Source organism: Pseudonaja textilis, chromosome 3, assembly GCF_049901715.1.
Source record: "Pseudonaja textilis isolate UNSWEBS1 chromosome 3, rPseTex1.2, whole genome shotgun sequence".
Taxonomy (NCBI): Eukaryota; Metazoa; Chordata; class Lepidosauria; order Squamata; family Elapidae; genus Pseudonaja; species Pseudonaja textilis.
Window position 1 is genome coordinate 107,274,763 of NC_141992.1, and position 15,144 is coordinate 107,289,906.

Genomic DNA, 15,144 nt, shown 5'->3' on the forward strand with positions numbered 1-15,144 from the left:
AGAGTGGGTGTGTGTGTGAGAGAGAGAGGCAGAAAGAAAGCAAGAAAGCAAGAAAGAAAAAGGGAGAGAAAGAAAGAAATAGGAAGAAAGGGAGAGAGAGTGTGTGTAGTGTGTGTGTATTTGAGAGAGAGAGAGACAAAGAAAGAAAGATTTGAGGGAAAGTAAGAGACAAAAAAAAATGGGAGAGAAACCTCTGTGCTATTATTTTGAATTGTTCCATTATTTATCATATATTAATATTTTATACTGTCCCTACACATACAGTGATTTTACTGCCTTTCTTTTGCCCAGGGCTACCACATTTTTTAAAATAATTTTTTTTGGTTTTTAAAAACAAACGAACAAACAAAACATAAAATCATCAAGCTATCTTCCGTAGGTATACATACAGTGTGCCGGTTGGTTTACAAATTGTTTTGTGCTTCCATTTCATAGTCTTCATTTACAATTATATTGCATATAATCTCATATTGTCAATCAAAAATTAAATACCTTAGTATCATTATTAATCAATCATTTGACTATACTTTTATTCATTCATGTTTTACAAGATAATCATAATTTACTTAGTTTATTTTATAACAGTTCATATTATCATCCCAAAAATCATTTTGTAGATATAATAAGAAAGAAGTCAGGTAGTGCTCCATTCAAAATTCAAGAAAGAAATACTTAGACTCCTTAGATTAGAGAAAAGATATCTTTTACTGAAAATGAAGTGGTCGCAATAATAGAATTCTGAATCTGAGAAATTAGGCGTGCAAATCACATATACAAAGTGATGGAAATGTTCCCACCCTAATAGTTCAAATGATTCTTCCAATTAAAAGTTGTGAATATGATCATGTGGACATCTTCAGGTGGTGATGAGGCCTCTGTCCATTGACCTTGGCATATTTCGATAAAGGTTTGCAGCTGCGCAGAGAAAAGAAAGCTAAGCGAGAAATAGAAACCTAAGCAAGAATTTATACTCCCCCCTCCTCATTTTATACAACACTAGAATGTAACACCTCCAGCTCGCTTCCCAGACTTTATCCCCTCCTCCCCCCGTTACTTATGGCAGCCAAAAGATGCAAAGCAATAGTAGAAGATCTTGAAGGCTGACATTCGGCCCTCCTAGAAAAAAGACGTTAGTCCTAAAAGAGAAAAAGAAACATAAAAGATACTAATTAATAATCAGGTACATTTCTAGGGTTTATCAGGATACTTTGTATGAAGGGCTTTGATCAGCTTAGGGGCTCTAACATCTTTTTCATCGACCCACTCGGCTTGGGAAGAAGGGAAGTGTTTCCAAGCTACGAGATATTGGAGCCGACCCCTCTATTTACAAGAGTCCGGAATTTCTTTAACTTCAAAATATTGTTCACCTTCGATCAGCAATGGTATAAAAGGATCAGTCTGGGTCGGTCTTAAACCAGAAGTATGTTCAGGTTTTAACAAACTAACATGGAAGATCGGGTGGATTCGTCGAAGAGTTTTCGGTAATTTCAGTTGGACTATCACAGGATTTACGATCTGTTCAATCGTGAAAGGACCCACATATTTAGGACCAAGTTTCTTCGACTTTTGAGTGGTTTGTAGATATCTGGTGGACAGGAAAACTTTGTTGCCCACTTGATACAGTTTCTGTGGAGTTCTCTTTTTGTCTGCAAACTTCTTATGAGATGGATGTGCGTCATCTAATGCTTTACGAGTGACTGGCCAATTAAGTTGGAGTTGAGATATCCATTCGTCTAATGACTGGATGTTAGGCCTTTCACGAGGAAGCTCAGGTATGGGTACAAAATCTTGTCCTGACGCCACTTTAAATGGGGTAAACCCAGTACTACTATGTACAGCAGGCTTGTCCAACCCGCGGCCCACGGGCCGCCTGCGGCCCAGGTCGCCTCGTAATGTGGCCCAGTGCCCACCCCAACCATCGTGCCAGAGCCAGCAAGGAGGAGGAGGAGAGGCAGGCACGAGGCGGGGCGAGGCAAGCTCCAGGCCAAGCAGCAAGAGAAAAGGCGGGCGCCAGGCCAAGCAGCAAAAGGCGGGCGCCGTCAGAGCCCCACCTCTTGCTGTTGCCGCCGCCGGCACCGCCGCCGCTTCTGCCCCCACCACCCCCGCCGCTGCCACTGCTGCCCCCGCCGCTTCTGCCCCCGCCACCGCTTCTGCCCCCACCGCCGCTGTTTCTGCCCCGCCACCGCTTCTGTCCCCGCCACCACCGCTGTTTCTGCCCCCGCCGCCTCTGCTTCTGCCCCCGCCGCCGCCGCTGCTTCTGCCCCCGCCACTGCTTCTGTCCCCGCCACCACCGCTGCTTCTGCCCCCGTGCCGCTTCTGCCCCGCCACCATGCCGCTTCTGCCCCACCGCTGCTTCTGCCCCCGCCGCTTCTGCCCCCCGCTGCTTCTGCCCCTGCCGCTGCTGCCGCTTCTGCCCCCACCGCTGCTTCTGCCCCGCTTCTGCCCCCGCCGCTTCTGCCCCGCTGCCGCTTCTGCCCCTGCGCTGCCGCCGCTTCTGCCCCCACCGCTGCTTCTGCCCTCGCCGCCGCTTCTGCCCCCGCCGCCGCTTCTGCCCCCGCTGCCGCTTCTGCCCCTGCTGCTGCCGCCACTTCTGCCCCCACCGCTGCTTCTGCCCCGCCGCCGCTTCTGCCCCCCGCCGCCGCTTCTGCCCCGCCGCCGCTTCTGCCCCCGCCGCCGCTTCTGCCCCCATCGCTGCTTCTGCCCCGGCCGCCACTTCTGCCCCGCCGCTGCTTCTGCCGCCGCCGCCACTTCTGCCCCCGCTGCTGCTGCTGCTTCTGCCCCCGCCGCCGCTGCCCCCGCTTCCCCGTTGACCTTGGCTTGTTTTGATAAAGAGTTGCGACTGCGCAGTAAGCAAGCAAGTAAGCATAAACAATAAAGTTTTCCCCCAAGTTATACAGTTCATTCTCTAAACCTCTAGCACATTTCCCACACCCACAAAGCCCAATTATTTCATCCCCCCCATTACTATGGCAGCCGAAAGATGCGAAGGAAAAGAAAGGAATCTTGAAGGCTGGCATTCAGCCCTCCTGCAAAAGAGGCATTAGCCCTATAAAGGAAAGAGAATACAAGATAATACATTTTACAAGCATTACAAAATTTCAAGGTTTGTCAGGATATTTTGCACAAAATGCCTGTATGAGCCTAGGAGTTCAAACATCCCTTTCATTTACCCATTCTGACTGGGAAGGAGGGAAGTGTTTCCAAACAACTACATACTAGAGTCGACCTCTTTGTCTCCTTGAGTCTGAAATTTCTTTAACTTCAAAATGTTGTTCATCCTCAATCAAGAGAGGAACTGGAGGGTTGACCTAAGCAAGCCTCAGATCAGAGGTATGTTCAGGTTTCAACAAACTGACATGAAAAACAGGATGAACCCGTCTAAGGGTTTTAGGTAATTGCAATTGGACTGCCACAGGATTCACAATCCGTTCAATTGGGAAAGATCCAACATATTTGGGGCCCAATTTTTTAGACTTTTGTGTGGTCTGCAAATATCTAGTGGACAAGAAAACCTTGTCCCCCACTTGTATAGTTTTTGTGGAGCTCTCTTTTTATCAGCTTGTTTCTTATGAGCCTGATGAGCATCATCCAATGCTTTACAGGTAACCAGCCATGTAAGCTGGAATTGGGTTATCCATTCGCTCAATGACTGAACATTGAGTTTCTCCTGTGGAAGCTCGGATATGGGTCCAAATCTTGCCCCGAAAAACTTTAAATGGGGTAAAGCCAGTACTACTGTGAACCGAATTGTTATATGCTACCTCGGCAAATGGTAATAGGTCGAACCAATCATCTTGTTGATAATTTATATAGCATCTAAGATATTGTTCCAACACCGAGTTAATTCTCTCATAAGCCCCATTGGTTTGTGGGTGGTGGGTGGAACTTAAGCCCTGGGCGGAGCCCAATAATTTCAGGAACTCTTTCCAAAAGTTCGAGGTGAATTGGACATCTCTATCTGAAATTATCCGTTCAGGAACACCATGTAACCTATAGACATGTAAAATAAACAGTTTAGCTAAGATTTTTGAAGATGGGATTTTTGCACAAGGTATAAAATTGGAAAACAAGTCCGTTACCACTCAAATAACTGTATTTCCCCTGCTTTCAGGTAATTCCACTATAAAGTCCATGGGGCAGTTGGCTTGGCTACATTTTGTAGCAAGCCAGATGGTTTACCAGGTGGTCGTTTGGCTGAAGCACAGATAGGACAACTAGCCACATAAGCTTCAATGTTCTTTTTTAAAGTAGGCCACCAAAATTGCCATTTAACCAAATGTAGGTTTTTCACGAACTCAAAATGTCCAGCAGCTTTGTAATCGTGAGCTTGTTGTAAAATGGGATTTCTCAACTTTGCTGGCACATACAATTTAGTTCCCACCCATGTCAATCTAATCGTACAGTTATTTGAATGGGCCAGGAACCAATCATCTAGTTTCAAAGCTTCTTTTAACTGTGCAGATAAATTATTTGATAAATCAACTTCTCCTTTTTTCTGGGCTCTAGTAACCATTGGAGCCGCTAATTGTTTAGTCAGGACAATGGGGTGGATCATTTCTGGATGGGCAGTGTTATATTGAGGTAATCTAGACAATGCATCCGCCATGAAGTTCTTCTCCCCAGAATATACTTCAATGAGAAATCAAACCATTTGGAGTAAAGTGCCCAGTGGACTTGCTTAGGCGCCAATTTTTAAGGCGTTTTAGAGCCTCTACATTTTTATGATCTGTCCACACCTCAAAGGGATGTTTTGTCCCCTCTAGAAAATTCATCCAGGTTAACAGAGCCCAACAGACAGCAAAAGCTTCCTTTTCCCAAATGGCCCATTTTCTTTCCGTTTCGGTTAGTTTACGGGAGGTGTATGCACATGGTTGCAGAGTCCCTGTCTCGTTTGTTTGTAGTAGCACTGCCCTACCGCTACATCACTTGCATCAGCTTGGATTATGAAAGGGGCATCCATGTCCGGATGCTTTAGCATCGGTTCATTTGCAAAAAGTCATTTTAGCTTTTCAAAAGCAGCTTGACATTCCATGGACCACTCTAGCAGTCTACTGGGCTTCGGTTTCACCTCCCCCTTGGTTTTTAGGAGGTTTGTAATAAGCAGTGCAATCTTTGCGAAGGCTGGGATAAACTGACGGTAAAACTTAGCAAATCCCAGGAAACTTTGCAATTGCTTTCTGGTGCAGGGAGAGGCTCATTCCAAAATGGCCCAAACTTTCCCCGGATCCATTTCTATGCCATCATGTGATATGCAGTAGCCTAAATAGTCAATTTTCTTTTGGTGGAACTCACACTTGGATAATTTCATATACAGCTGAGCAGCTCGAAGTTTTTTCAAAACTGTCTGTACTAATTTCACATGCTCGTTGAGAGTCTCAGGGTAGATAAGGATATCATAAGGATAAGGATAACGATAAGGATAAACCAGTACCCCTTTGTATAAATGTTCATGCAAAACCTCATTTATCACTTGAATGAATACAGAAGGAGCCCCCAGTAGGCCTAATGGGAGAATGTTGAATTGGAAATATCCCATTGGGAAATTGAAAGCAGTTTTTCATTCATCTCCCCTCCTTGATACGAACTTAATCTCACTGGGATGGTCATTGGACCCTTATTTGGACTTACCAATCGTCTTCAGATTTGGATTCACTCTTGCCAGAAGAGGTCAAACTTCCCAGCTCCTCTCCTTTCAGAGGGGCGAACTCTACAACCTCCTCCACTTTATGTGCTATTTTGCACGGCTTGACTGGAGTTTGTTCAGGTTTTCTTCCTCTCACTGGCACCCCCTTTGGCTCCAGCTTAGCGCAGCAGTCTGCAGCCTGGTGACCTTCCTTCCCACATCAGGAGCATGCGGTGGTCTTGGATTTTACTGCCAATCCTCCCTTGTGGGGCTCCTCGAGGGCTGGTGAGGGAGGGCTTGCTCCAACCAAGGCCACCCCTGCATCTGTTTCAGGTCAGATCGATCTCGACTTCTGCTGCCAAAACATGCCAGAGTTGCAGGTTGCTGGGGTCCTTTCTGCCAATGCAGCTTTGATAAATATCTTCATTCAACCCATCTTTAAAAGCTTCTGTCAGGGCCCCCTGGGACCAGCCTTGAATATGGCATGCCAGCTTTCTAAATTCCTGGGTATATTCAGCCACTGATCTCTGCCCCTGATTTATGGTTTTCATCCTAATCCTACCCTTACGTTCTGCAAGTGAGTCTTCAAACCTGGCATGCAATGCTGCCATGAACAGGTTGTAATTCATCAACTGGGGGGCATTATCAACATGCAAAGTCACCATCCATTTGGCAGCTGTTCCTTCCAAAGCCCTGGTAACACATCTCACTTTAGCTGCTTCTGAGGAAAAATCCTCGCCATATTTTTCCATGTGGTTCCAAAGTTGGGCTGGGAAGAAACTTGGGATCCCTTCCATATTTTACTTCCAACGGAGGCACCTTTGGAGCTTGACGCCTTCTGCCAATTGCTCGCCCCGGGTTGCTGCCGCCTGTTGAACTGGCCAGGTTGAGTTTTGGGGATGGTTGGCTGGGCTCCCACTGCTGTGGCTACCTCCCCCCTAACTTTGATCAGGTTGGATTCCTCCGACAGCTTCATTCAGAAGATTTAGGGCTTGAGCTAAGAGAAGATTCCTCTTCTGTTCCTCCTGCCAAGTCTCCTCTCCCTGACATCATCAAGTAATTGTCACCCTTGGAGGGGGTTCTTCCTCCAGCTCCTTCCATCCAACACCCAGAGACCATCTGGGTCTGACTGCCGGTTTCTCATAGAGATGTAGCCCTGCTAGCAACTCAGCCTTCCCTGAAGCATCTAGAAGCAGGGAAGCTGGTCTTCCAGTAGCTCCCAAATCCTCTTGGTCGCTAGCTGGATTGGACATTGCTTTCTGACCCCCTCGGAAGAAAAAATATTAATGGAAATCAAAAGAATTCTGAATCTGAGGAATTGTGCATGAAAAACACATATACAAAGTGATGGCAACTTTTCCACCACAATAGTTCAAACTCTCCATCCAATTGAAGTTGTGTATAATGTCATGTGGGAAATTTTCCAGTGGTCATCTGCCCGTTAACCTTGGCTTATTTTGATAGAGTTGCAATTGCGCAGTAAGCAAGCAAGTTAACATAAACAATAAAGTTTTTCCCCAAATTATACAGTTCATTCTCTAAACCTCCAACCACACCCACAAAGCCCAATTATTTCACACACACACCCATTACTATGGCAGCCAAAAGATGCGAAGGAAACATATATTGAAGGCTGACAACTGCTGCCACTCAAAAAGACCACTGTTGTTGGTCTTTTGGCCTCGCAGGCCTTGCCAAAAGGTCCTTTGGTCTTCAGGCAAGGATATATCACCCCCGCCTTCAAATCAGGTAGGCCTGACATTAAAGAATGTATTTGTAGCCAGGACTTCCAGTAGTGAGGTCATGGCGGAGCGGAGCAGGAGAGCGATCTCTGCAATCCTGTATCTGAATTTTCATGCTTGGAAGCTCTGAGAGGCATCATGAAGTTTGGAGAGACACATGAATTAGAAGGGGAAGCCTAGGAGCAGAGTGGAGGAAAGCAACTTCCCACTGCGACAAGGGGAAGCTCTGTGAATCCGGCACAAAAGAAACCCGGCATCTATGGTGGGTCCGAAGCTGTGACAGCCAGCTTGGATCAGGAAGCAGGAAAGTGGATCAATGCAAGACATCAGAAGAAAAATGGTAGACTGGGACAGTTTTTGAGAGGTGAGAGTAGAGAGCCCTGTGAAAGACTGTGACAGAGGGAGTCTCCGGAGAGAGTGAATACAGCGGCTAATTGGTGGGGGATAGCAGAGTGAAAGGGAGAGGAGGAAACAGAACAGTTTGACAGCTGAGAGAGAGCACCACAGAAGAAAAGATCGAGACTGAATAAAAACTTAAAATTTCTATGATTTGGATTGATTACTAGTAGAGAAGAAAAGAGACCTTAGAGAGAACAATTGGAACTTTAACGGAGAACTGTAGTTGAACGGAGAGTGGAACCATTTTGATAGAAAGCTATGACTGTGCAATTTGAGAGTGAAAGTGACTAAGTAGTTAAAGATGACTGAAGAAACAGGAAAATGAGGAAAGTAATGTGACGGTGTGCAGAAGAAAGGGGAAAAAAAAGAAGAAAAAGAAAGCTGAATAATTTCTAAGTATTAAATTCAAAAGTATATATTGGAAAAAAAATTGCTTGCTTGCAAGAATAATTAATTTATGTATCCTATTTGATAGATTGCTACATTCTTTATAACTGCTATACCCTATATATCCTTTATATCCTTCCACAATTTGATACCTGGGATAACAACTAATTAATCAATTGATGTACAACTAATTAATGGCTATATATTGATTCATAGACTTAATTGAACTATAAGAAAGTTATAAGATATAGTATATAAGAAAAAAATCAAACACATATTTATCTATATTTATTGAATTACATATGTTTACTATGTAAGCTATTATATTTAGAATTATACTTAATTTATTAAAAGGGTTAAATAAGATTAGAATATTAAGAGGGTTGCAGACTATCATAGATTATAAACAATAATAATATTTAGTTTTACATTGTTGTATAAATACATACATATGTATATATATATATATATAAAGTGTGCATAAAATTAAGGAGAGACATTATTAAGTATATTAGACCTTGTAGTGATAAACTGAAGGGATTAGAATAAGATAAAAGGGAAGAGAAAAACATAGAAAACACAGAAGGGAGTTGATACAACAGATGACATATTGAAAGACTTTCTTAAGAAAATAGGTAGATTTGGGAAGCCTAAGATATCCACCACAACAACTACCGCTAAGATTGGGAAGAAAACAACATCCAACCCAACATCAACGATAACATCACCAGTAGGACAACGTTCGATAGAGGGCATGCTGAATCCTGAGAAGGTGAGTCAGGTATCAAATATGCAAACAATTCAAATGGCAAATTCAAATACAAGAAACGATGGTGAGAAACCACGCAGACTTTAAAACTGAAATGGGGGAAATGAAAGGTAAAATATGGAAACTAGACGAGAAATACAATCCAACAAACAGTAGTAAAGACAGAACATAAAATGAAAGCAGTGGAGGCAAAGGTCGAACAAACAGATAAGAAAGTAGAATCAATAGAACAGAAATTAATGGGAGAGAACAGGAAATTAGAAGAGGCAATTGCATATTTGGAGATGGAAAAGGCTGATTTCTTCCTCAGATTTCAGAATGTAACAGAAGAAAGGGGGGGAGGACTTGCCCAAATTAATAGCAGATCTCATAGCAGGGGGCCAAGAGGTTCTAAGGGAAATCAACGAGGTATATAGAATATATACCAACTATGCAAGATGTTTTATTTTATTTTTTTTTGTAAGTTTTATTTGAGTTTTCACAAAAAGAAATACAAGTAAAACATCTTTTTTGAAAGGAGAATAATCCCGGGTTACATACAGACACAAATTCAGGTTCATGCTCATTTTTATATTCCATTTCTTATTACTATTCTACATTTTCTATATAGCTTCTCCCTTCCATAGTTAAACTTTCCATAGTTAATTCCCCCCCCACTTATATTTTATAAAACATTGACTAATTAAAATGTTCCCGTTCCTTCCTAATTCAATTTTCTCATTTATTTTATTTTATTTATTTTATTCACAAGCATTTCACCAAACCTCACCAACTACTTTATCCCTCTTTTTAATCATGTGTTGTTTCCAATTTTCTAATTCAATTTTCTCATTTATTTCATTTATTTTATTCACAAACGTTTCACTAAATTACACTATTTTATCCCTCTTTTTAATCATATGTTGTTTCCAATTTTCTAACATTATTTCTATTACAAATATAACAATACAATCTTATGTACCTCCACAGAATCCCTTTTTCAGTTAGATTTTCACCCATTATCTCTAAATAGGTCCTGTTTCTTTACATCTTGCTCCAAACCTTTGTAACTTCTCTTCCTTTCCTTCTTCCCTCTCTTCTCTCTCCCATTTTTACCCCCGTCTCTCCACCTCCATTTCCCTCTTCTGTATTCCCCTTTTCTGTTTCTTTCCAACATTATATCCACTTTTCAAATTATTTTTCCCTTTTTTGGCTGTTTTTTTTAAGTCTTAAATTCTCCATTCTCTTTCCCCCCTTCCCCTTTTCTTCCCCACATAGAGTTATTTGTTCATTAAAGATGGCTTCTTCTTTGTCCCAGTCTTCTTGTTTTGCAGTCTTTTCTTGTTGTTTCTCGTAGTTGCAGATCTCCATTTCTAAGAATTGAAAAACGGAGCCAAAAGAGCCCTTCCCTTCTTCTGCATCTTCTTTATTTTTATTTTTTTTTGTAAATTTTATTGGTTTTTAAAAACAAACACAAACAAACAAAACATAAAACATAAAAAAGCAGCATAATCCTGGGTTACATCTCTTCGTACAGACACAAATTCAAGATCATGCTCATTTTTATATTCCATTCCATATCTTATTACTATTCTACATTTTCTATATAGCTTCTTCCTTCTTTTAACTTTCTTAATTTTATTTTATTTATTTCATCTCAATTCAAATCATTGTACTTATATTCTTTGCCTGTCCTGTTTCAACTGTCAATCTTTTCTCATTAAACAAAATTTCTCCTGTAATCACTGATTGGAGTATGACGCCTTTATATCTTTCCCCTAAAATTATAACACTTAATATAATACATAACTTCCATTCGGATTCTGCTTGGTACATTCTAAAACTACACACTGTATTTTGAAAAAAGAAAAAAATATAGATGTATAATATAATTAAAACAACAATCCATTCCAATTCAATTCTATCATTAATATTAATATTCATTTAAATCTTAACATTTTGCAAATTACTCTTCACATAAATATCATACTTCTATGGGAACAATTATAAACTTTCCATAGTTAATTCCCCCCTCATTCACTTATATTTTAAAAAACATTGACTAATTAAAATGTTCCCGTTCCTTCCTAATTCAATTTTCTCATTTATTTCATTTATTTTATTCACAAACGTTTCACTAAATTACACTATTTTATCCCTCTTTTTAATCATATGTTGTTTCCAATTTTCTAACATTATTTCTATTACAAATATAACAATACAATCTTATGTACCTCCACAGAATCCCTTTTTCAGTTAGATTTTCACCCATTATCTCTAAATAGGTCCTGTTTCTTTACATCTTGCTCCAAACTTTTGTAACTTCTCTTCCTTTCCTTCTTCCCTCTCTTCTTCTCTCCCCCCTTTTTACCCCCCTGTCTCTCCACCTCCATTTTCCTCTTCTGTATTCCCCTTTTCTGTTGCTTTCCAACATTATATCCACTTTTCAAATTATTTTTCCCTTTTTTGGCTGTCTTTTTTAGTCTTAAATTCTCCATTCTCTTTCCCCCCTTTCCCCTTTCTTCCCCACATAGAGTTACTTGTTCATTAAAGATGGCTTCTTCTTTGTCCCAATCTTCTTGTTCAGTCTTTTCTTGTTGTTTCTCATAGTTACAGATCTCCATTTCTAAGAATTGAAAAACGAAGCCAAAAGAGCCCTTCCCTTCTTGTGCATCTTCTTTATATTTTTAAGTTCCATTTTCAATTCATCCAGAAGTGATGCCATTGTAAAAAAATTTAAACAACCACCCAATTGTTTTTAGTCATTCAAATATAATAACCAAAAATCCAAAAGGCACCAAGCAATCCAAATACACACAAGCTGTTTCTTTTTACACTTTCTTCTTTTTTCACTTTCTCTTCCTGGGGTTACTATTTAGTTACAAAGTTCCAGTTAAAATGTATCTTTTAGAAGTTTTATTGAGATTTTACTTTAGATTCTTTTGAAGTCCAGGCAGTCTCCTCCCTCCAGATCCTGCCCTTATTCTTTTCCTCTCCCTTCCTGCTTATAGAAAAAAACGTTTTTAGTGTCCAGAAATATTTATTGTCCCTTTGGCATTTAATTATATTTTCAGCTTAATTGCCTATTGATGCCAAAGCGGATTTTTCCAATTTCTTATTCAGATCTCTTAGTTGTCAGTGTAAGGAAGGGGAGAGAAGAAAAAAAAACTTTCCCTTTTCCCTTTCTTTCGCTGCTTCCGACTCTTCTTTCGGAGCAATGTTATCTTTTATAAAATTTAAATTCCAGGGTACCTTAGTTGTTGCTTTTTAAGCTGGTCAGCAAAAACTTTCACTTCTTATCTTCCTCCTGCACTTTCTTTTCCGGTTGAGTGCTTCTTTGAGATGGCCATTTCTGACCACCGCTCTTACCGCCTTCGAGAAAGGGAGTTTGGCCAGCTGAGGAGATGCGGCTCCCCTCGACCCTGCTGGCGATCTACCCCCTCTTCACCACCTCTACAGGGTGGCTTAAGAAAGAGGCAGGAAGAAGTGGAAAGAGAAGGCGTAAGAACAAGACACCAAACAAGCTTCAACAAGAAGCAACTATAGAGTAAGATGGTGGAAGAAATCAAATTGATTTCCATTAACATCAACGGTTTAAATTCACAAATTAGGAGGAAAAAAATGATGACTGAACTACAGAAACTGAACTTAGATATTATATGCCTTCAAGAAACATATATCCAGAAACATCAAAGTAAACTGTTAGAAGCACCAAAGTTAGGAGATTTTTACGTATCTCTAGCCCAACAAAAAAAGAGGGGGATAGCAATATATATTAGAAAACATTTACAAGCAAAACAGGTATATGCAGATGAGGACGGTAGGATTTTGATGTTAGAAGATTATATAAATTATAAGAAAATGTTATTGACAGTGATGTATGCACCGAATGAGAAACAAGAAAAAATTTATACCAAACTATACAGAAAATTTGTAGAACAGGAATATGAGAACATATGCCTGCTAGGTGATTTCAATGCAATAGCAAAGTTAGGAAAAGATTACAATAATGAAAATCCAGGGGAAAAAAGGAAAAGGAAAACATTACCAAAAGTATTCTATCAAATGGCGGAAAAATTGGAATTAAAAGATATATGGAGAGAAAGAAATCCAGACAAAAAACAGTATATTTACTATTCAGCACCACACACATTATGGTCAAGATTGGATATGTTATGGACAAATGGGGAAATGGAACGTAATATAAAAGAAATAGAAATTGAATCTAACACATGGGTGGACCAAAATCCCATTAAAATAATTTGGAAAGGATTGGAAAAAGAAACAGAAGATGGATGCTAAACAAGGAGTTCCTAAAAGAAAAAGAATGTGTTAAGATGATGGAAAAAGAATTGGAGTTCTTTCTGAAGGAAAACAAAAAACAACAAACATCAATTCCAAACCTACGGGACAGGACTAAAGCATATATCAGGGGCCTAGCAATTTCATATAATATATGTAGATATAAGGGGAAAAAAAGAGAACAATCTAAACTACTAGATACTCTTAAGGAGTTAGAAAAAAAACACTAGAAAAAACACCACATAATAAGACAGGAAATACGGAGAGGATAATGATTAGACATAAATTGTATATGTTAGCACAAGATGAATGGTTACAGGACATGAAAAAGATAAAACAGAATTATTTTGAACACGTGAACAAGCTGGGAAGGTAGTTAGCCTATAGACTTAAGAAAAAGAAAAAAGAGCAATCCAACAATTGAAGGACACTGATGGTACGCTACAACATCAAACTGAAAAGAAAAAACATTGTTAAAAGTTTTGTTTTTATTATTATTATTTTATAAATTTTTATTGGTTTTTAAAACAAACATAAAAACGTCAGGCCATCTTCCATATATGTACATACAGTGTGCCGGTTGGTTTACAAATTGTTTTGTGCTTCCATTTCGTAGTCTTCAATTACAATTACATTGTATATGATCTCGTATTTTCAATCCAATATTAAATACAATGGTATCATTATTAATCAATCATTTGACTATACTTTTATTCATTCATGCTTTAGGAAATAATCATATTTTACTTAATTTGTTTTGTGACAATTCATGTTATCATCCCAAATCTATCCTAAAATCATTTTGTAGATATAATAAGGAAAGAATACATCTTTATATATTTAGTATTTTCTAAAAGTCTACAAATTTCGTTACTATACTTTATTGTCTAACCATTGATAGAATAGATCCCAAACTTTATAAAATTGTTTATCATCCTGTTCTCTAATTTCAAATGTCAATCTGCTCATTTCAGCACATTCCAATATTTTCTTAATGATTTCCTCCTGTGGTGGTATCTCATTTTTCCAGTTTTTAGCAAATACAATCCTAGCCGCTGTTAATACATTTACAATCAGGTATTTCAAATCTTTACTATATATTTCAGGTAAAATACCCAATAAAAATATCTCTGGTTTCAAATCTATATTTGAGTTAAAAGTTTTTTTGAGGAATTATATAGTAGGGAAGACATACCGAGGGAAATATCCAACATTATTTGAAGGAAAAGGACTACCTGTGATCCCGGAAGAGGATAAAGAAGAGATAAACAAGGAAATAACATTAAGAGAACTGCAAGAGGCAATCCTGAAACAGAAAAACAATAAGACACCGGGACCGGATGGTCTCCCAGGGGAACTGTATAAAACGCTCCAAGAAAAATTAGAAATGCAATTATTAGAACTCTATAATGAGGTACTGATGACAACAAAATTACCTAAGTCATGGGGGAGATATACATAACATTGATCCCAAAAGAAGATTCGGATCATCAATTAATTCAAAATTATAGGCCCATATTCCTTTTAAATGTTGATTATAAAATATTTATATCCATAATGGCAGAAAGATTAAAAAAACCCTTAATCAGATCATTCATAGCAACCAAAACAGATTCTTACTGAATAGACAAATTAAAAATAGTACCAGAATGGTATTGAATATAATAGAATATTATGAAGCAAACCCAGGTAAACAATTGGCAATGGTCTTCCTCGATGCGCAAAAGGCATTTGACAATGTTAATTGGCAGTTCATAATACAACAATTAAAAAGCATGCAATTTGGCAATAAATTTATTAAATTGATTTCGACAATTTATACAACACAGACGGCCAGTGTAATAATGAACAGTGACAGAACGGAAACATTCAAGATCAACAAGGGAGTAAGGCAGGGATGTCCACTGTCACCCCTTCTTTTTATTCTTACCTTAGAAAACTTA

General features: G+C 39.4%; 1 protein-coding gene across 1 annotated transcript in view; it reads left to right on the top strand.

Moving 5' to 3' along the window:
• Window positions 1–15,144, top strand: part of LOC113448160 (protein FAM200A-like) — a 28,033-nt gene that overhangs the window by 653 nt on the left and 12,236 nt on the right.